The sequence below is a fragment of the Camelus bactrianus genome, chromosome 6 (assembly GCF_048773025.1).
Source record: "Camelus bactrianus isolate YW-2024 breed Bactrian camel chromosome 6, ASM4877302v1, whole genome shotgun sequence".
NCBI classification, from domain to species: Eukaryota; Metazoa; Chordata; class Mammalia; order Artiodactyla; family Camelidae; genus Camelus; species Camelus bactrianus.
The window spans coordinates 35,538,189-35,558,394 of NC_133544.1; the positions used below are offsets into that span (position 1 = coordinate 35,538,189).

General features: G+C 38.5%; 1 protein-coding gene across 1 annotated transcript in view; it reads left to right on the forward strand.

The window, feature by feature from the left end:
* The first annotated feature begins 3,916 nt into the window (after positions 1-3,916).
* The window catches only part of C6H14orf39 (chromosome 6 C14orf39 homolog), a 121,360-nt gene continuing 105,070 nt past the window's right edge, over positions 3,917-20,206 (forward strand). The window contains exon 1 of the mRNA XM_045522070.2: positions 3,917-4,007. The gene's annotated coding sequence lies outside the window, so the exon portion shown is untranslated. The remainder of the gene's footprint in view (positions 4,008-20,206) is intronic.

A 20,206-nucleotide genomic window follows, 5' to 3' on the forward strand; every position in this document is an offset into this window, starting at 1 on the left:
GATTATTAAGGGAGAAATATCCTAATTTTTCTTCTGGAGAAGTGAGCAATTTTCCATCTAAAGTCTTCTTCCTCAATGCCAAAAAATATATGTTACTGTAATTACTTATTGGATAAAATAGGGTTGATCAATTCTAATATATTTTTATATTAAAAACTATACTAAGTAATAGGATGTTGCTCTCATTACCATATAGAAATAAAAGTAGTGCCTTTATTTAAGTTTCAAACATTGCAATATTTTTTTAAAAAGTTACTGAAATGAGGTTAATATTCTTATAATTTAATTCCCTCCTCAGGAATTTTCTTGCAGGAATCTTGTAAAATGTGCTATTGTAGGATGGACCTTTACCTTGGAGGATAATGAATTGTCAGTATCTAAGCAGCCATTCTATAAATCATGATGTTTTCAGAGCAAAATCTCCATTCTTTGACAATTTTTTCAGTAAGCAAATGAGGTTAAAGAAAATAACTATTCCTCACAAAGCTCTTTTTGATAGAAGGGTACATAAATTGGGCATTTAAATGTAAGAATGTAGAAGTTCTCAAGATGATTCCTTGGTACCAAACCTGTCCATATGTTGCAGGCTCTGAGGTCAAGAAACTGAACTTACAAGAGAGTTTTGCTTTGAGGGAGCAGAATGGGCTTTGGTAGCAAGTCATCTATTATGAAATAGCTTGGGGAAGGGTTCCAGAGAAAATAGGAAAAATCTGCTATGTATTTAGAAATGCTCTTTCCCAGATAGGGAATGGACATTACTTGCAAAACTAAAATATTTTGGAAGACAAGTCATTGGCTCATATTCATTTAATTAGGACATTTCAGGAGTCCTTACCCTGGTTGGCATGGAAAATAACTTCTATTTCAGAAAAGTCTGATGGTCCCATGAGAAAAAAAGATATTCCCTCTGCCTTTTAAATTCTTTTGGGTGACTTTGATTCATCAATCTAGACGATTTTGTGGGAGAAGTAGAGCTAAATACTTGGAATAAAAGTTTCTGGGGCCAAACTCATATTGACCTTGAGCAAGTCATTTACCACTTTGGGTCTGGATTTTTTTTCCCTCTGCTACATTTAAGTAAGCTGGACTGGATCCCAGGTTTGCTGGTCTGGTGGAAGAAGAGAATGTGTCCTTGGCTGGAGAAGTAAGAGGTGATGTGAATTTCATGTGTGTTATTTTTAGCTGTTAAAGACTTGCTTTCTTAAACAGAAAGTTAGGATGGTGATATGTATTTGTCAAGAATTTGGTCAGTGAATGAGAAACAATGATAGACATGCAAATTATTACTTCCATGTGGCTTTCTTCTCTCAAGGATCATAGAGACAAACCTGCCTCTAATTATATGTCGCTTGAATATGGCACTTGTCATTAGAGGATGTCAGTGTTTTGCAAACATTAATTAAGACTTGCATCTTTCCTGTGAAGTGAATATGATTGTTTTGCTGGTACACAGAGCCTCAAACTGAGACACAGGATACTTTAGAAGCTGCCCAAGGTTATCCTGCAGAACAGTGCCATCAAGAACCAAAGGGACTGTTTATGTAAGTTACTTGTTCAAACCTGCAACACAGTAAAAACATGGTTACTTGGTAGAAGTCAAGTAACGAAGAAACTTTTGAAAGAAGGCCAGTCAACCTTGGAGCCACTAGCTAAAGTTCACAGACACTTTGGCATCCTTGTCTTCTAGGCAGAAGGGGAGGCAACCCTACCTAGTGAGGGAGGGAAAGCAACCATGAGAAGGACTGGTTCTGTCTTCAGAAGTTGCAAGCTTCATTCCCACCTGGTGTGTGGGTAGGTTCTATGGCATTAGGTAGAATTTTTAAAAGCAGAGTTTCTGCGGAATTGGAATACTCCCCAGGGTGTTATCGTGGGTACCACTGGGGGTTTCAGGGTCTAAGCAGAGCAGGCTAAAGGGTTGGATAAATTATCCCTCTGCTGCCTCATCTCACTTTTCACAAAAGCACAAAAAATGGAATCACCCCAGAGACTACTAGAATAATCCCTGTATGTCTTAATAGGATTATTGAACTCTATTTTTACAGGTTCTTAACATGGGAAGTTTTGCTTTTATGTGTGCTCACTTGGTGGCTGTGTGGAGAGGAAACTGACAGATTGAAAAAAAATAGCAGGTGGAATTAAGTTTTTCCTTCCTCTTCTCTCATTGTCTTACTCCTGGACCAGTGCCGCCTTGTTAGTTTTGTCATATTTAGTTGTCCCTCCTTCATTCTGTCCTGTGCACAGCTGCCAGATTAGTTTAAAGCTTTCATGGTACAGCTCTTAGAAATCTGCCACAGTTCTTTACTGCACAACAGCATCAATGATAACAGCAGCAAACATAAGCTGAGTCCTTAATTATGAGCAGACATTGTGCTAAGGGCTTTACATAGCTTGTTTTTATTTAAATCCAAATATTTCTGTATAATTTTGAAAAGCCGTCCAAAATTGGATTCTACCCTCCTTTTCCAATTGTATTTTCTACTATTCTAACATGAACTTTCTGCTCTGGTGAGACGATGTCTCATTTCTGTGCCCACCCCACCCTTCCGCCCCAAATGCCATTCTCCCTACCCTTAGCTCATTCTGTTTCCCACTCATTGAATGGGTCCACTTTCCTCTGCCCATTCAATTCATCTTTGACAGAGCAGCTTAAATCCCCCTTCAGGGCTTCTATCAACAATTTTATTTTTCTTCTTTATACTTTTCTTCACTGTTGTTGCATTATGTAAGTAGCACTCAATTACCTACCAATCTATTTTCTGATCGACTATCAGGATATATTATGCACAAGATGTTCCTTGAACCCTCTATTTTCTCTTGGATTACCATCTCCTTCTAGAGTTGGCTTCTATATCAGGCAGGATAGGCTAAGTTATGCTGCAGTAATAAATATGCCTTAAATCTTAATGGTCTACAACAACAAAGGTTTGTTACCTATATCATACATCTGTTGTGAATTGGCTGGAAGCTCTGCTCCATGTCTCCTTATTCTGGAAATCGAGCTGACAGAAGAGCAACATCTGGAACATTGCCTAATGTAGTGACAGGGAAAAAAAAGATGTGGCTAATAGTGTACCAGCTCCTGAAGCCTGATTCATGTCTCTTCTGCTCACTTTTCATTGTTCAAAACAAGTTATGCAGCTATGTCTAACTTCAAGGAATACAGGGAAGCACAATTCTATCACATACCTGACAGAAAGGAAACCAGAATATTTGCCAGAAACCCTGCTGACTAATATAACTTCCTTTTCTGTATAGCCTAGACCAGAGGTTTTCAAACTTTTTGACTAGATTCCATTATGAAAACTACCTTTTACGTAACAACTCAATAAACAATACACATACATATATATGTAACTGAGACAAAAGTTACTTAAAAGTAATTTACTCTGCTATTTTTTGTTCCATTCCATTTAATATCATTTTTTTAAAGTGTTGTACATCACCTACTAAATTGATTTTATGATCCACCGATAAATTGTGACCCAAGATTTGAAAAACCTAGAAGTCATCAGCCCAGCACCCTTAACCCTTTCTCACTGCAAATCCCAAACTTTCTCAATGAAAATCCCAATTCATAAGGCTACCTTCTCTGTATTTATACTCTTGCTGCTAAGTACTGCTGATGGAAAATTATACTTATAAAGACTTGGTGGAGGCTGGAGATAATACATTTGTAGAGGTCTGACCCCCATAACTGCATGATTTCATCCAGCAGCTTTTTGTGTTTCCTATCCCATCACCCTCTTCTCTCTGCAAATGCATCAACACACACACGTAACTGAGGTCAACTTCTCACCTTATGTATATAACCTTATCAATATCTGAATCCTCACTTCCTTCCTATTGTCTGGTCTCAGAGGAGGAAGTACCACCTTATGACATCTTAAATGCTCTTATTATTTATTCAGGTGTTCATCTGCTTCCTCCAGGAGTAGTTTCATGTCATTGGGCTTGCATCCTAATCACCCAAGTAGTTCCACCTCTTCCTGGCTGTTGGACTGCCTGAGGTAAGGAATTATTTTTCTTTGGGGTTCATTTGGGACTCAAGCCTGGTTGCTGATATATTCTTAAATGGCAGGGATCCTGCAGGAAGTGCAAGGCAAGTGGATCTTCAGCCCAGACACCAGCCCTTCCTGAGACACCTGGAGGAGTCCCTCTGCTCTCTGCTATCCTAGCTTGGAGGTCAGGGAAGATTAGCCTTACCACTGGCTCTCTCCTGGCTTTTAGGAGTCAGGAGGACCAGCATACTCACATGTGGGGTCAAGATAGACTATCCTAGGAGCTACAGTTTGATAAACGCCAAGCTCTTCCCAGTGTCCACTGACTTTGGTCCTCATCCTTGAGTCTGGTTCACAGGGAAAGAAGCCGCACACCAGGTCACTCCACTGGGAGCCTGCATGACTACGGCCCTACTTTTACCCAGTTGCCTGAAGGTCCCAGTAGCCCCTTGTCTCAGGAGAGGTAGTTAGCTTGTAGAAATAGACAGCAGGGCACTACCTTCAGGATGGCCTTTTCTAGGATCCAGATAGCTAACTGTCTCTCTAGTTACCTCCTTATCGATCTCTTTCATTTATTGCCAACCTTCTCAAAAAATAAACTGTACCTGTTTTCTCCCTTTCCTATCTCACATTGCCTTCAAATCCACTGCAGTGAAACATTAGTCCTGACACTTCCCTGAAACTGCTTTGGCAAATGCAACCATTGACCTAATTGCCACATGCCTCAGAAGCTTCATGGTTCTCAGACCTTTCTTGACTTCTCAGCTACACTTACTCTTGCTGCTCACTCCTACTCCCTTTTTGCCTCTTTGGCTTCGCTGACAATACTTTCTTCTAGTCCTTCCCTTATTCCTCTAGTTCTTCTTAGTCTCTTTTTCTAGCTTTCCCATTTCTTCTATGCTCTTAATTTTGGTGTCACCCATAGTTCTGTTCTCTTCTTTTCTCACTCTACTTGCTGTCCTCTGGGTAATCTCACCTAATCTTTAAAAATTTGTATTTAGCCACTTGTACATGAATGATTCCCAAATTCAGGTGTCTAGGGCAGTACTCTCTTCTGAACTCCAGATCCATTTATGCAACTGCCAACAGTACATTTCCACCTGGACATTCTGTATGCATTCTGAACATGGCATTCCAAAGTGGAAATGATCTTTCTCAGAAGTGGTACTGCATAGCTCAGGGGTTGGCGGACTAAGGCCCACGGGCTAAGTCTGGGCTGCCGCCTGATCTTTGTATGGCCTGAGAACTAAGAATGGTCTTTAAATGTTTAAATAGTTGGGAAAATGGAAAGAATAATATTTTATAACACATGAAAGTTATATGAAATTCAAATTTCATTGTTTATAAGGAAAGTTTTATTGTAACTCAGTCCAATCCATTGTTTATGTTATTGTTTATGTTTGGCTATAGCTTTTCACAGCAGTGACAGAGATGAGTAGTTGCAACAGAGATCAAATGACCCACAAAGCCAACAATATTTACTACCTAGCCCTTCATGGAAAAATTTGCTGACCCCTGGTGTAGCTAAGTGGACCTAACTTTGATTCTCAGCTCTACCGTGTATTCTCCATATAACCTGGGCAAATCACTTCTTTCAATCGTAGTTTCCTCAGCTGTAAAATGAGAATTGTGTTTATTGCTCATGGTTTTTGTAGGGTAATGAGATAAAGCATGTAAGACACTTGACACAGTACTTGATGTCTATTACCTTATACATGTTAACTGTTGTTATTTCTCTCCATACTCATGCTCCCTCTTATTTTTTTCTATCTTTGTGACAGCTTCATGGTCTACCAGTCACCCAAGCCAGACACTTGGGAGTCATTCTGAGCCTTATATCCTATTTGTTGATTTTACCTCCACAAAACCCAAGGCGTCCATCCTTTTTCCTTCACATCCACTGCTATTGCTTTAGTTCACACCCTGATCTCCTCTTGCACAGACTGTCTCTCTGACTCAGATCTTGTCCCCATTTCTGTGTTTTCTGTGCTGCAACTTGTGTATCTTAAAATGAAAATCTTGTTGTGTTCCTCTCCATCTTAAAACCATGCAAGGACTCCCCATTGTCTGCATGATAAAGCCCTAGCTCCTTTCACCGTCCTCCATGGTCAGTTCTCTGCTCAGACTTAATTCTCACCATGCCTACCTTAGACACCATGCACCAGCCTTATTATGCCTTGAATTCCCAAGGCAACCTGGAATGCTGCACACACCTCCCCCTCCCCCCATTAATCCAGGTGGCTTCTAGTACTTCACTTTCAACATTGAGTATTTGAGAACCACTGTGGCTACGAAGTAAGTTTTTCTTTCATTCTAACCTCTCCCTATTCTCATGCAGAATTGAGCACTCCCTTCTTTGGGTTCATATGGACCCTCATGTTCTTTAGTCACAGCAAGTAATTGTGATTCTAGGTTATAAGCTTCTGAGAGCAGGATACATATTCAAATCCCAGAGTCCAGTACAGTGTTTGACACATTATGGAAACTTACGAATGTTTATCAAAAGAAAGAACAAATTCCTACAAAAATTAGACACACACGGAGATACCCAAATGACTGTTTATCTACCTCTCTTTCCCTCTGTGATTTTTCATCTTTTAAAAATTGAAGTATCATTGATACTCTGTGTGATTTTTCAGAAGATCAAAGTGATTCTCTAAGTGTGATCTCCCTGGAACAGCACCACCTGGCCATCTGTTAGAAATGCGGGTACTTTGGTCCCAACGTACACTTCCTGAATGAGAAACTCTGGAGGTGGGGCCCAGTAAACTGTTGCAGTAAGCCCTCCAGGTGATTTGGATGTATGTTAAAGTTTGAAAACCACTGACCTAGACTATTTTTCCTTAAATTGTGGCTGTGGACCACCTCTATTAGAATCACCTGGGCTGATTGTTGACACTAAAAATGCCAGGCTCCATTCCAGACTCTTGGGTGCATGAAATAGCTATGCTTTCAACCCTGGCTGCACATTGGAAGTACCTGGGCAAGACTTTAAAAACAACAGCAGAACACTGCTCTGAATTTGTTCCCAGAGACTCTGACTCTTTGCGTTTGGTACAGGATGCCGACCAAGTGCTTATAAAAGCTCCTCAGGGGACACAAATGGACAGCCGAGGTAGGGAGCCCCTGCTTTCTGCCTTGTGAGCATGGGCTCTGGTGTCTCATGACTCACTTTCTAGTCCCAGCGGTGTGACTTTGGGCAAGGTAACTCTGTTTCAGCTTTTGTCTGTCATGAGAATTAAATGAGGTAATATGTGTGAAGTGCTAAACACAGGGTCTGGCTCACAGTATGGTCTTAATAGATGTTAATTATATTTTCATTAATGAATATAAACTCCTATGGTCCCTTATGTACACTAACATTTAGGAACTACGGAGCCAGAAAATCTTATTCGCTGAAACTAATTGAATGCTGGTGGAATTACTTTGCTCTTCATATGGTTTAACCAGGAACCATGTAAATCTCTCAACTTCCCGGTGTGCTGTTCCCTCCAGATAATCAGTCCTATCTAATCCTGATGGTGGTGACAAAGCTCAGGTGAATCTGCAGGGACACACAGCATGGGAAGTACTCCAGCAGCGCATTGTCATGGTCTCTTGCTCAGAAGTGTTTCATAGGTATATCTTTCTTCCTAATTAGGTTCTAATTCTTGGAGGGGCATGGATTGAATCTTATATTTTGTTTTCATATCATAGAGCCTGGCAGAGTTAGGAATACAAGAGACCTTCAACTTGGCTGAAATGGAGGCTCCTCACATGCCAGTTTCAGTCCTGCCTAGTGTGATCCTGATGAGGTTTTCTGGATTCCTTGTGTCAAGGGAGGGAGTTAGTTATTTCAATTTACTTCCTAGGGCTGATATTGAAAACAAACAAACAAACAAACAAACAAACTCAGCCTTTCTAGTGTGCCTTCAATTTGCAAAGATTCAAAGAAAATGGACACAAAGTTTCCCCATGGCCAGCGTTGGAGCTCTAAGTGTTTATTTCAGGCTGACATTGCAGGCATCACCAAGTATCCACTTAGTGCAGTCCTCCCTCACTGTGATGTCTCATTGTAAGTGGTCATTCTACTATGAATTGTATAAATACCCAAGAATTAAGTTTTCAGACACAGCTGCTTTTTAAGTCTCAAAACTTAAAGACTTGCCCTTTTATTTTTCTTCTGAAATTCCAAAAGGCATCCATTCACGAAGATTTAATTGACACCTTTAAAAAGGAAAATAATAATTAATTTTAAAAGCAAGGAGGGTGACTATACATCTCATATTCATTATGGACAAAGAGTTTGTTAAATAAATTGCAATTCTGATTTTCATCCATGATGAACTGCATAAATCGTATTTCCAGGAGATCGATGTGGTTGTTTCAGTAATTAGGGCTTTGTAATGATGCCATCTACATGATTCTTACCATTGGATCCCATTAGGAACGACTGCCACTGTTGCAAGTTTTTGGTCAGAAATCAGTACATCAGAGAGTGGTCCCTTTGAACAAAGTTGAAGCAGAACTTTGAAAGTCAGAAGCAGGCTGGCGTTATCCTCAAACTCACCTCTCCTCCCTACAGTAATGTTCTGTGCCTTTCTCTGTCCTTTGTTAAATCACAGAGCATTGTTCTTACATTTTTGTATAAACTTACTATAGTGCTTTAAGCAGCTGGTTTTTATTTTAGTTAGAATTAGTCACACTGTTCTCTGGCCTTGGAATTTGTAAGAGTTTTGGGTGGAGAGACTGTTCTTGGAAGCTAAGGTCTGTGTAATTTTGTTAGTTTTTTTGGCTTACTGAATTCATTGCTGTGGTTCTCGACAGATGAAGGGTGTATGTGAATTGGCTGTAATTTCTTTGTTGTATCAGGCGTAACTCTCCACCAAGTGACTCTTGGTAAATCAGGTTTACTTACTTTCTGAATGTTAGAGCATTACATAGGACTCCTAGAGAGAAGCTGGGTGGTTGTAAGTGCTCTTAGATTGTTTTATCTCCGTAAGATTCTCCAAATACCTCTAATTGTACACTGATACACTACATGAGATGTAATTTAGGGTGATTCTGGTGTATTTGTTAGAGTGTTAGGGCTTGGATGATCTATTTAAGAACTTCTCATTTATATCATAGTTTATCCTTCAGATAAGCCAATTAGGAATGACAATTTTCCACCACTGAAATTTCCAGTCACATCAATGTACCTTTATATTTCAAAGCTGGTTTAATTTCCCGCATTTTATCAAATTCTAATGGTAATTTTTGCAATTCAACCTGCAGAGCTAATTGGTAGAAAACATTTACTATTGATGTTACAGCTGATTTGTTTTCCTATCTAAAAATTCCACTGAGTTCTTTCATTTGTCAGATAATTGTTGAGTCTCTGCCATGTGCCAGAGGCTGGGGGACCCTGGGAGTGCGGAGGTGGACAACAGTCTCTTCTGTCAGGAGCTTGCCGTCCAGACTGTGTCAGGTGGGTTGTAAACAAGACAGCCCAACACAGCGTGCTAAGGACTGTGCTGGAGACTTGCACTGCCTTCCTCGTATGTGTTCCTTCTTGCCAGGGGGAGTCAGGGATGGCCGTTCTGGTCATTCTCTACCTCCGTCTCTCCTGAAAATGAGTGGAGACTCCATGATTCAGAACGCAGAGGGGTACAGGCTTTCCAGCTGGTTCTTGAAGAAACGAAACAAAACAAAAAGCTTTTGCACACGAGGTGGTGCTGCTGCTCTGTAGCAAGAGCTGGCCATCACTCTCAGAGGCGGGTGGGAGCTTCCTGTTATCTTTTGGCTTGTGCTGAAAAGCTGAATTCTTAGAATCTGCCCTCCTCGGTCTTTTAGAGCTTTTAATTCCTAGATGCATTTACTTTCAGAATGAAAAGACCCACTTCATCTCTGAAGTGCTATTCATCGCCCACCTTACAAGGGAATGCTTTTGCTTTCATTAAAAGTTATTGGGGCTTTCCTGGGAGTGTTCTTGAGAAATATGGTATTTGCTACCTAAATGCCCTGGGGTTTTCTGTTTTGTTTTGTGATTTTGGTTGGCCTGATGAACTTTTGGAATGGCCTTAGCTGTTGAAGGACTTTTTTGAGAAGGTGGGATGGAGGCCGGAGAGGGAGGTCCCAAGGCATGAATTGCATTTGAGTTTTTTACAGTTGCTGCAGTATTTCTGGTAAGAAAAGTTATTAGGTGTTTATGGATGTTTCAAAAGACCAAGGGAAAAAAAGCAGATTCCATGTTAAAATATCCACTTGGGGACTCTTAACACTCAGAACAGAACCTAAGTTGGGACTGCTAAGGGGTGTGATCAGCGTAAAGCAGCAGTTGTTTCTAAAGGGGGGGGGGGGTGTTAGCTGGATGCAGGCCAAGAGGAACAGGGTTGCCAGAGCATTCCCAGAGGAGGATGGGTCGGCTTGGCCAGGTGGATCAGGAATATAGGTTTTCTTCCTACTGAGTCACACCCAACTTCTTCCCACACAGGGAAAGCCCAGTTCTGTTCACAGAGGCCTCTCTCCTTGTCTGCCTCCTCCAGGAGGTGTGGTGAAAGCAGGCTTATGGGAAGAGATAAAAAATCAGAATTCCGCAAGGGGCACAAAAGGGAAAGTATTTTTGGCTAATAATTTTGGGTTGCTGTTTTAGAATAAAGTGATTTTTCCCCCTGTTGGAGATGAAGTTGCTTTGAATTGGTCTTTGCAGGGCAGATGAGGGAGTGGCCTTGACCTGGTCCACTCTCCCATCTGATCCACTTTGGAAACCACAAGCTTCATATGCTGTTCAGAATCTAGCATTTGGCCACGGGTTCCTTTAGAATTCAAGTTCTGGAATATTCTAGGGAAAAATCTAAAAGATATGCTTAAAATGTTATAAAAATTATATCAGATATTCTTTTCAAAATATTGTTTTGACTAAGTAGTATGAGTAAGGGGACCCAGTGTTCATGTCTTTCTAATCTCTTCAGTGCTAAGGTAGTAAATACAGAGTACACTGCAACATAACATATCATGATACCATTTGTTCCTAGACTGATTTAACGTATATATGCATTATACTATATTATATGATGTCCATGTAATATATGCATGTTATATAAGATTATTATATAAAACTTTGTGTATGTGTGATGTGTGCAACATTAATATAGGTTTATAATGCATATTTTAATTATACATTAATGTACATGGCTGTTCTTTATTATATATTATGGGATATAACAGTAATAAAAAAACCTGCTACTTAGTAAGATTTAGGGCTATATAAATAGTAATTATATATTCTAAAGTTCCAATCAAATTAAATATTAATTTGGCACCCACTCCCTATAAAACTCTTTTCTAGTTACTATTTGAAACACTCATAATAAGTTCAGGACAGAATCATAAAAAATTGAATGAATTAGCCAAGACCCAACTTGTAAATGGGTTGTGTTCCATAAATTTCTTGTAAAACTTTGTAAATCAGGACACGTTCCTATTAAAAGGATAACACATAGTGGTTAGTTTCCCTGGTTAGATAACAAAAGCTCAATGAAACCATAATGACTTTTATAATAACTCCAGCCTGATTTCTGGGGCTTGGGAGAAAGGAACCATGTGATATAGAGATGAGAGGAAAGTAGAGTTTTTCTGCTTTTCTAAAGTGGAGCCAACCCTTAAAAGAATATTTTAAAACAAGAAAAATTTATATTTGGCCAGTGCCAGCTTCCCTTTCCGTACCCTTCTCCCAAGGGTTCAGGACTCTCATACTAACCTACATGCTTCCCACCTCGTGGTTCTCTACTCAAGTTTAATATACTCCTAATGTGCTCCATGTCCTAGAATTCTCACCCCACCCATTATATCAGTGATTTGGGGAATACAGTCTTTGCACAATCTGCATCAGAATCACCTGAGGTGCATGCTAAAAACAGATTTCTGGATCCCACTCCAGACCATCCATCAGAACATCCAAGGATAGGGACTGGGAATCTATCTGGATTTATAGCAAGCTCCTTGAATCACATTTAGATTGGGCACCTTAGAAGTGAAACTCATTTCATCAGAAGGGCCAATCTTGTAGAATATTATTCATCCTTAAAAGATGAGATTCTGCCATTTGTGACAACATGGATGAATCTGGGGCAGGGAAATGAGGAGATGTTGGTCAAATGGTACACAATTACAGCTATGTAGGTTGAATAAATCTAGAGGTCTAATGTACAGCATGATGAATATAGTTAATAAAACTGTATTGAAACTGAAAACTTGCTAAAAGTAAATTTCAGGTACTCTCATCACACACACACACACAAAATAATAATTATATGAGGAGAAAGATATATTAATTAGCTTGATTGTACTAATCCTTTTACTACATATGTATATCAAGACATCATGCCGTATACCTTAAGTGTATATACTTTTTTAAATTGAAGTATAGTTGATTTACAATGTGTTAGTTTCAGGTGTACATCAAAGTGATTTAATTATACATATACCTATATACTTTTCCAGATTCCTTTCTATCATAGGTTATTAAGAGATATTGAATATAGTTCCCTGTGCTATACAGTAGGTCCTTGTTTAGCTATTTTATATCTAGTAGTATGTATATATTAATCCCAAACTCCTAATTTATCCCTCCCCACTACCCCTTTCCTCTTTGGTAATCATAGCTTGTTTTCTATGACAATGAGTCTACTTCTGGTTTGCAAAAAAGTTCATTTGTATCATTAAAAAAACTCTACATATAAGTGATATCATATTTGTCTTTCTCTACGTCTGTCTACAATTTTTACTAAAAAAAAATTAATAAAAAACATGAGGAAAAAGAAGAGCCAATAGTGTAAATGTTTCTCAAGCTATGGTAGGCACTGGTTGGCTTGTGAAAACACAAACTACTGGACCCTCACCACCAGAGTTTCTGATTTAATAGGTCTGGAGTGGACCCCTGAATTTGCATTTTTAACAAGTCCTCGTGTAATCTTCATGCTGCTGGCTGGAGGACCACAGTTTGAGAACCATTGATCTATTATGTAGATTCAGTGGAATCAAGAGATATTTGCATTTTGAAAAGCGATTACTTATTAACCCAAATGGATCTCAAGCAGTGGAACATAGCAAAAGTGAAAATGAGAAGGACATAGAGGGTTAGGACTGTTGGATAGAGGCTGAGATGTGTGTGCATGTGTGTGTGGTGGGGTGAGGTGACTGGGCATCTTGAGATCTAATTAGGAATCTGACTGGATTTCCATCCCCCCAAACAAGGTTCTGCTTTTCACAGCTTCTTCTCTCTAATCTAATCTCAGATCTTCCCACTAGCAGTTCCAAAAGCAGTGACAATAAGAGGATAAGCTGCGGGAGAGAGGTGTGTAAGCTGTTCATTTCTGAAAATCTATTGTGCTCCATTTCTTTAAATTTGCCAGTTAGAATTTTACTTTGGCCACCAGAGGGCTCTCCTAACATTGTATAAATAGATCGTGCAGCCTTGGAAGAGAGAAGTGGAAGTGATTCTTCCATCTGAAAAGCCTAGACTGAATAAATTTGCAGTTAGGGAGTTTTACACTGTTTTGATTGTTAAGTTTTCCATGAAATTATAATCAGATTTTAAAAATCACTAATTGGCAAACAGAAAAGGACAATAATAGATAAGAACAAGAAATAAACAGGCTTGGAAATTTGAGTTTTACTGTAGTTGTTGGCTAGTAAAATTTGTACAGTGGTAATTCCCAGATGTGTAGGGGGGGGATTTGAGAATTACTGAGTATTTAAAAAGGAACTAGCTATTCCAGACTCAGAGAGTATTTTTGGGTTTTGTTTGTTTGTTTGTTTGTTTCGGTTTGGTTTGGTTTGGTTTTTGCTTTCTAGACCAAGAAGCCTGCATTCACAGTCCCTATTTCATAGGTAAGAAGTTTTTCCTGCTGTGGATATGAAGTGTAAGTCCCAAATGTCTCTACATATTGATTCTTGGTTGAGCCTTTTATTAGTCTTGACAAAGCGAGGGAGCTTTCAAGGCAAATCGGATTGTTTAAATAGACAATAATGTTGTGCACAGATTAGTTATTTGTAGGATCTTAGAGACAAATAAACCCACCACACTGAGAAAGATGACATATTTCCTAGCCATTCCAAAGAGACGGGCTCCTAAATTATAAAGCAAAATAGTTTGGTTTAGTAAAGAGTGGAATCAAGGCTGGTTTCACAGGTGTTTGATCTGTGCAGTTACACAGGGCCCTGAGCTTAGAAGGGCCTTGTGCTTAGTTTAATAGTCTTCTCTTGTCATTTTGAATTCTTAATAATTTTTGAATAAAGGGCCTCACATTTTCATTTTGCACTAGACCCTGAAAATTATGTAGCTTGTTCTGAATGCAATAGATTGTCTTCCATCCTCCTGTTTTTGTTTTTGTTTTGTTTTGTTTTGTCTTTAGAAAAGTAGTTCTTGTCTTTGGTTGTACTTTAGAATCACTTAGGGAGTTTTTGAAAACCTCAAGACCCTGGCTGTCCCCAGACCAGTTACACCACAATCTTCCTGGGTAGGTTCCAGGCATTGGTATTTAAAAAAATTCCTTGAGTAATTCCAATATGTTGCCCAGGCTGAGAGCCACTGTAAGTTTGAAGCCTTGTTTTCAGAACCTTCCTTCCATATCAATCTCCTCTGCTTCAATTGCCCTTGCAATTTAATGGGCTTGTAAGATTTTATTTATTTATTTTTAATTGAAGTATAGTTTATTTACAATATTATATAAGTTCTAAGTGTACAATATAGTGATTTTTAAAGGTTATACTCCACTTATATTTTTTATAAAATATTGGCTATATTCCCTGTGTTGTACAATGTATCCTTGTAGCTTATTTATTTTATACACAGTTGTTTGTGCCTCTTAATCCCCTACCCCCATCTTGTCCCTCCTGCTTCCCTCTCCCCACTGGTAACCACTAGTTTGTTCTCTATGTCTATGAGCCCGTTTCTTTTTTTGTTATAGTCACTAGTTTGTTTTATTTTTTAGATTCCACATGTAAGTGATGTCATTCACTTATAAGACTTTAGATTCTTCACACAGGCTTTACGTGTTAGAAGAAAAAATTGTATGAAATTTGAGTTCTTTATATGATGTTTTTCTTTTTTATTACTTTAAAGATTGTGGAGTTACAAAGAAAACCATCTTTCTTAAATATAGGTCTAATCACACTTGCATTTCCTTTAAAGTAGCAAATTAATGTACTTTGAAAGAAAAACCTCAGATATTTAGTGAGACTAAAACTAAAGAGGGTAGCATATAGACTCCTCTTCTTTGCTATTGGCTTAATATTCACTAAGCACCTTGCCCTGGTCAGACCTGCATCAGGTTTCATTAAATGCCTCTTTGCTATCTGAAGGGTTTTGTTTTTTTTTTTGGATGCTAATTATTTTTTCCTTATGAGTCACCTGTGGGCTTTGGCAATAATCTAGAAGCGTCTGGTCCCAATCCTTCTGGATTACAGGAATTGAAGCTCCCAATTAGGGACCTGGGGTCCTGCAAGGGCAAATCCCTTTAACCTTAATTCACTAGGGGCCTCCTCCGAACAGAGCTGTTTTGCTGCCTCCAGCCTTCTTATTCCCTAACAAAACAGCACACAAGGAATTTCTTTATCCTTAGCATGTCTTCCTGAAGTTACGTCTATATATACATAATTTAGGGATTAATTCCAACCCTTTTTAGATATTTTACTGTAAGAGTTGTATTAAATCTTTCTACTTGTTAGCCTTGAATTGAGCATGGAACAGAGAATCACTTAATGGCAAAGTAATTAAATGTTTAATGAAAATATTAGTAAGCTGAAACCCAAAGGGAGATGAAAAACAGAATAATCCTTTAGCTCTCGGAGCTCAGAAATTAAGACCCACAAGGAGGCAGTGTTTTACTGCTAAGACTTACGGTGAAACTAGAAATAAGAGATGATGGTGAAGCTAAGGTTTGGAATAAGTTATTTTGATATTAAATGTTTTTTCTTTAGCAAATCTAAGAGTAATCTAAATAATTTATGTATAAAACTTCAAATTTTGGAAAGTGAATTTGCTTTTTACATATATTATCCTCTGAACTGGATGTGTATTTTTTTAGATTCATAAAAATATGATTAAATGAGCACTCAATATCACATATGATGCCAGGTGCTTTACATACGTTATCTCTAAACCTCAGGACAGCCATGCAAAGTAAAGATGATTGTCCCATTTTAGACATGAGGAAACTGAGTCTTGGAAAAGCTAAATGGCTTTCCCTGGGTCACACAGCCTGTAAATGTCATAACTGCAACTGCAACTACCTTTATCTCCAAACTCTGCCTCTTTCCAATTTAAAAAAAACTGTGGTAAAAATACACATAAAATAAAATTTACCATTTGAATCATTTAAATATACAATTGAGTGGCATTAAGTACACTCACATTTTTGTGTAAACATCACCATTATTTGTCTCAAGAGTTTTTCTTTATCTTAAACTGATAATGTTTTCAAGGTTCATCCATATTGTAACATGTATCAGGATTTTATCCATTTTCAAGGCTGCATAATATTCCACTGTAACTGTATATCACATTTTATCTGTTCATCCATCAGTGGACACTTGGATTGTTTCCACCTTGTGGCTATTATGAATAATGCTGCCTTGAGCACTGGTGTGCAACTATCTGTTCAAGAACCTGCTCCCTATTCTTTTGGGAATATACCTAGAAGTGGAATTTCTGGATCATTTGGTAATTCCATGCTTAATTTTTTTGAGGAATCACCATACTGTCTTAAAGGCGTAGATTTACATTGGGGCATTTGACCTAAAAAAAAATCCTCTGTGTGGAAGGCTGAGATGAAATTCAGCTATTGAATGGACCAACAAGACCAGTTCTGTCTCCTTGGTTTGTGGGTTCTGATTTAGCCATAGAGTTAAGGGAACATAAAAGTCATTGAAGGGGGATAGGATGAGAGAGAGATCCTCCTCCTCTCACTGTGGGCCCTTTACCAACAAGTGGCTGTCTACATCTCTCTGGCTCTTGCCCTGGGTATTCCAGAAAAAAGGAAGTTCTTTTGAAAGTGTACACTTTTAGGGTGGGGTTATCCTTCTCAACACAACTAAACCCAAACATCTCTCTTTCTGGACTCTGAAGGGAGCAAGGCCTAATTTCTGATCATTTTATTGTTAAAATTACAGACACACAGAACCACCTTGCAATCACAGATATTGAATAATCCCATTTATGAGCCACTTGTCATGTTCTTATAATCATGCTAATAGAACAGAAAAAATAAAAACAGTTTGGCAGGGTGGATGTTGGTCAAGTAATGATGACTTAACAATAGATTTCAGCTGTACCGCTAATGCCTTGTGTATTAATGGACATTTAATGGTTTTCTATGGATTTGCTTTGGCAATAATCATTGTGTGTACATTTTCAATTCAACAAACATTTATTACATATCTGCTCTGTCCTATTATTAAGAGTAGAGGAAAAACTAAAGGGCTCACTAACAATTACCCCTATGCTCCATCCCAGACCTTCTTTCTCATTTCTACAACTATAGAGCTGGAAGAGGATCATAGAATTTATCCAGCCCAGTCTCTCTTTCTCTTGATTCTACTTCCTCAATGTATTGTGGATGAGGAAACCGGGGCCCACAAAGAAAAAACTGTTATGAACACAGAGATGTTGGTTTGAATCCCTACGTGTGTGTGTGTATATCTTTCATTGGCTTACTTAAGCTTTCTTAATCTCAATTTCATCTGTAAAGGTGAGCTTCAGACCCTCCCATTATTCTGAAATATTGTCTCTACTCAGCTTGTGTGGTATCATACTTTTTAGGTATTCTTTCTTCTTCTCTGGTTATTCATTCTCTCCTTTCATAGTCCCTCCTCCTCTACTTGTCTCTCAATATTGGAATTCTTAGAACATTGCTTTGGGCCCTTTTCTCTTCCTCCTCTATACTGTTTCCTTGAGCAATCTCATCTGTCCCCATCTATGGGCTGGTAACCTCTAAATATGTATCTCCTTAGCCCTGAAATTTCTCCTTTAAAAAAAATTTTGGGGGAGTAATTAGGTTTACTTATTTATTTATGTTTGGAGGGAGTACTGGGGATTGAACCCAGGACCTCGTGTATGCTAAGCATGCGCTCTACCACTTGAGTTATTCCCTTCCCCCTGAAATTTCTTCTTTGGTATTGTACTAGTGTTCCAAACCAATACACCCATTTATGTGCTTGATCTCTGCAGTTATCCCACAGGCACTTCAAATTCCACATGATCAAAGTGGGGCTCAGGGTCTCCCTCATGCCTGCTCCTCCTCCTGTATTTTCTATCTTAATAAAAGGCACCACAGCTCCCTGAGGTTTCCAAGTCAGAAACAGAGGGATCTTTATATCCAGTTGAATTCCCAAGTTCCATTGCTTCTACCTACTGTTGAATTCCCAAGTTCCATTGCTTCTACCTACTGACTATGTCTGGTATCCATCACCATCTCCATCTCCATCTCCATTCCCACCAACATTTTATTGCCACCATCCTTATTCAGAGACCCATCAATTCTTACCTAGACAACTACCACTGTCTCCTAAATGTTCTTTCTGCTTCAAATGTCGCTCCCCCCAATCCATTCTTCACACTATCCTCAGAGTGAACTGTTACTCAAACTCAACTGATCTATCACTCAAAACATTTTAAATAGAGGAATACCTCTATTTAAAACCCTCCAATGGCCTCCAGTTGCCCTTATAGACAAAACCAAAACCTCTAAACCTGTGCAGCAGGGTAGAACATTTATTTTCTTAACAATGGGAACTTTAAGAATTTTTCTTATCAGGAAGAAAATGGTCTTTGTTAGGAAAAAGACTGCAAAGAACTACTAGGGATGGGCTGAGAAAAGTTCTAATGACACGAGTTATCAGAAATCAAGTTCACAAATAATTGTCAATCAAAATAAATAGGAATATAAAGTTGGTTCAAGTCCTGATAATGAAGAGGCTAAGAACTTTGGAGAACCAGAATTCTGTTATTCACTTTAATTTTTACATTGCAATGTTATAACCCTCTCAATGTACTCTGTAAAATCTGCTACTTACACAGATTACCTGGGTGTGTTGGTGATTATGTGTGTATATATGTGAGTGTGAGTGTGTGTGTGTGTGTGTGGAAGAAAAGAAAGAGCAGGTTCCATGTTCTAATCAATATTGTGTAGGAATATTACCAGCACTCATTCATGGCAGTGATAATCCTTTAACTGAATTAAGCAGGAATTCACAGTCAGTAATATAAACCTATTAGAAATTTGATGAAGTCCTGGGGAAGGCTTTGGACTTTACAAACTCCTGTGGAATGAGGTTTTATTTTATTTATTTTTTATTTTATTGTTATTTTTTATTGACATACAGTCAGTTACAATGTGTCAATTTCTGGCATACAGTGCAATGTCCCAGTCATACATATACATACATATATTTGTTTTCATATTCTTTTTCATTAAAGGTTTTTACAAGATATTGAATATAGTTCACTGTGCTATACAGAAGAAACTTGGTTTTTTAAAATTTATTTTTATATACAGTGGCTAACATTTGCAAATCTCAAACTCCCAAATTTATCCCTCTCCACCACCTTTCCCCTGGTAACCTTAAGACTCTTTACTATGTCTGCAAGTCTGTTTCTGTTTTGTAGATGAGTTCATTAGTGTCCTCTTTTTTCTATTTTTTAGATTCCACATATGAGTGACATCATATGGTATTTTTTTTTTCTCTTTCTGGCTTACTTCACTTAGAATGATGATCTCTGGGTCCATCCATGTTGCTGCTGGCATTATTTTATTCTTTCTTATGGCTGAGTAGTATTCCATTGTATAAATATACCACAACTCCTTTATCCAGTCATCTGTTGATGGACATTTGGGTTGCTTCCATGTCTTGGCTATTGTATAGTGCTGCTATGAACACTGAGGTACATATATCTTTTCAAATTAGGGTTCCCTCTGGATATATGCCCAGGACTGGGATTGATGGATGATATAGTAAGTCTATTTTTAGTTTTTTGAGGAATCTCTGTACTGTTTTCCATAGTGGCTGCACCAAACTACATTCCCAGTAGTGTAGGAGGGCTCCCTTTTCTCCACACCCTCTCTAGCATTTATCAATTGTGGACATTTTAATGATGGCCATTCTGACTGGTGTGAGGTGATACCTCACTGTAATTTTGATTTGCAGTTCTCTGATAATTAGTGATACTGAGCATTTTTTCACATGCC